The sequence below is a fragment of the Nicotiana attenuata genome, unplaced genomic scaffold (genome assembly GCF_001879085.1).
Source record: "Nicotiana attenuata strain UT unplaced genomic scaffold, NIATTr2, whole genome shotgun sequence".
NCBI classification, from domain to species: Eukaryota; Viridiplantae; Streptophyta; class Magnoliopsida; order Solanales; family Solanaceae; genus Nicotiana; species Nicotiana attenuata.
In genome coordinates this window covers 143,001-146,498 of record NW_017672487.1, presented here as the reverse complement: position 1 = coordinate 146,498, position 3,498 = coordinate 143,001, and the positions used below count along the sequence as shown (strand labels likewise).

Genomic DNA, 3,498 nt, shown 5'->3' with positions numbered 1-3,498 from the left:
TATGAGTGTAGAGACACACCTTATACACTATTATACACTATTATACACCTTTATACAAGCGTTTGTAGACGAACTTCTTCCACGATTTTCAGTTGCAATTCTTGTTCAAAACCAGTCCAAATCTCCATTAAATGACTTCAAATTTTATATACAACCTCCTTATACTATTTCTAACAAGTCTAAATAACACGCACTCCAAATTTCTCACAAAATCAAATTCGGAATTTAAACCCACATATTTAAGCTTATTAAAAATCTAATTTTCACCACCCAAATAAATTTGGTTTGTTGAACTAATATTTGAGTCATAGTTACTAATTCAAAAATTAATTTAAAAGCTTGAGGAGTCTTTTTTAAAAATTAAATAGTAATTTTGAGAACCTATTAGAGTTGGATGTTGAATCTTAGCCTATTATTTTTGTGCTAATTGATTGTAATTTAAAATATGTGCTATAAAATTGAAAAGTATGGAACCCTGTTGTTCTAAGGTGAAATTTTCCCTTCTTCAAATGGTAATTTAAATGCCAATGACTTAATATTTTCTAGTAATCACTCATATGCAGATAATTGTTAGTTTGAGAAGTTTACTCTACGTTTTATGTGAATGGCATGTTGGGTTTTTTGGCTAAAAATAGTGTGAACGGGAAATGGAGAGAAAAATAAAATTTTGAATTTTCCTCATTTACAAAAGAACACTGTCGCATATTGGAAGAGCAAAGATATTTGGAGGGTTTATATACAATTGCAATTTTTTTAGCTCCTAATGAGTTGAGAAGAAGGCAAGTCTCGCACCCTCGTCATTGCTTGCTCGAATTTGGCTTCGGAGGCTTTGGTCAGATGATCTGATTAATTGATGATAATATTTATTGTTAAAATTAATGTTTTATTAATAATTAATGACCGTTTTTATAACGATAATTTACTTTTACCTCCGATTTTATTTTTTCATTGTATTTTGTGTAAATAGCCATTTTCATAATAGCCGTTTGTCACCTGAAAGCGTTGAAACCTTTTTGCTTGAACCCATATTCCTATTGGCTATAAATACATGGCTATTCCTTCAGATTTTCCTGATGAAAATTCTGAATTCTCTTCTCCATTTCTACTTAGTTTTTGTTTCCGGACTATATTTTCGAATACCGAAAGATAACATGGCACGGGAGTAATATAATTTGAGACATATTAACCTTGCAATTAGCACCGAACATACATTTATTCATTATAAAATAAGTAGAAGACTCAATTGTTTTTTCTCTCTAGACATAATGGAAAATCAGAGGTCAAAGCACAAGGCTGGTCTCTTGTTAGACGAAGCTTAACTAGTCCGTCAAGTACCTGCATACCAAACAACAAAGAACACACGTAAGTTATACGTACAAAATAAAGCTATAATTAATTGAGATTATTGGTAAATATATACAATATTGGACAAAAAATTAAAGATAATCACACCTAATGGCACAAGGATAGAACAAGCGAAAGTCGTTTGGAATGAGACAAAATATAAAACAACAACAAACATAGTGTAGTCCCACAAAGCGGGGTCTGAGGAAGGTAGTGTGTATGAGGCTTTACCCCCAAGGGCGGATCCAACTCTCCACCTATGGGTTCACGTGAACCCAATAGATTTTATCCAAACAGTGTAAATGTGTTCGAAAAATTTACTAAATATGTATAAATATTTGAACGTGAACCAAGTTACTATTGAAAATGTACTCGAGGTCATTACAGAAACTCATAAACATTAAATCCTGGATCCGCTTCTACTTACCCCTACCTCATAAAAGTAGAGAGATTATTTCCGATAGACTCTCGGCTCAAGAAAAGATGAAAAGGAAGAAGTAACAACAAGCAGTGCCGGCCTGATAGGGAGGCCACTAAAGCAATTGCTTTAAGCCTCCCAAAGTTGAAGGCCCAAAATTATTTATTTTTATATATTATTACATATTAAAAAGTTATTTAATAAAGAGATCAAATTTTATACTTTATTTTTTAAAATGTGATAGAGGTCATTCAGAAAAAAAAAATATGAGAAACATGTAATATATGAAAATGAATAACTTCATGACGACTTTGACAATTAAAAAAATAAAGTTTCTTTTGGAGATGAGTATTTCTTATAAAGAGTAAATAAATCTATTTTTCACTTCAAAATAGACTTGAGTTATTCCAAATATAGAAAATTATTTTGGTATCTACTTAGTGGTACAAAATTGAGATTATTACATTATGAGAATTTATAAAATACAATCTTAACTATCAATATATGTTTATTGAGGTTGAGTTACAAAGTATCTCTAGTGGTAGGAGCTAACAGGTAATTGAGTGAATGATCAAAATACTTACAAAAGGATTCATGCGCAATCACTACAAAAACAAAATAAAAAAAAAATATTATTTAATAAATTTAAAGCCTCTTATTAAGGTTTGGTTTTAGGCCACAATTTTTGTTGTGCTGCCTTTGACAACACGTTGTAACAACAACAAGATAAGATAATAAAATCACCGAAGCGAAAGAAATAACCTATATAGTAATAGAATTCTGCGGATAAGAAAATATATAATGTAACTCACTCAACGTTGTGTAATTACACCACATTTGAAGAGATCATCCACAAAATTCCGTCCAAGCAACGAGTTCCATGCTAGATCCAGAGCATTGAGTGCTTTACAACAACTTTGATTTTCAACATCAGCACTATTGCAGTGAGTTAGAGCTGCATGAAATTTGCCAATATTGCTCTCTGCATTCAAGGTGCCAATACTGCCGTACCCTACCTGTGCAAAGGCTCCTTGAACACTAAAAACTACAACAACACTAATTACCAACAAAATAGCTAAGCTCAAAACCCTAATATTTCTGCTACTATGTGCCATCTCTTCTTAACTAAACTTTTTCTCTACGGTTTAAGTCTTAAGTTCATAATATGAGTAGTATATATAATCAGATTATGAGTTATAAGAAAGAGGAGAGTTGAAGATGAAATGAGGTCGCAATTAACGCATGCATAGATCTCGAGAGGGTTGGCAGAATGGCAATTTAATCTTTTGTATATTGGTTAAAGAACGATGCAGTTTCAGAATGGTGCAGGAAAAACTTAGCGAGTTTAGAGTTTTAAAATGGAAAATATGAGTGGGTTTTCGTGTAGATTCATCCTAATTAATTCAGGATTTAATTTATCTGTGTGTACCGACAATTTAAGGATTTATACCTCTGCTAGGGTGCCAATTTATTTACTAAAACTGCCAAATTAAGCTAAACATGTTAATAATAGTAAGTCGGGTTATTTTTCACCAATTACTGATCCATTATTATTAAGATTAATAAGAACCGCTGTCGTCAGTTTAGACATCTTTCGTTTTACATTCTCTCCAACCAGAATTTGCGTGGATCTAAGCTGGACCAAATTTAAGGTAGTGATACTGTTAGGATCGAAATAATCAGGTGTATACGTAAGCTAATAAAGTAATACTTGAACGAAGATTAATCAGACAACA

At 31.8% G+C, this 3,498-nt stretch overlaps 1 long non-coding RNA gene across 1 annotated transcript; it reads right to left on the bottom strand.

Annotated features, from left to right (window-relative positions):
* Positions 1-1,163: 1,163 nt before the first annotated feature.
* On the bottom strand, positions 1,164-3,029 carry LOC109213387. The gene is made up of 2 exons (XR_002066012.1): positions 2,575-3,029; positions 1,164-1,335 (listed from the first exon to the last, which is right to left on the bottom strand). It is a non-coding gene; the product is annotated as an uncharacterized LOC109213387 (long non-coding RNA).
* Between the last annotated feature and the right edge of the window lie 469 nt (positions 3,030-3,498).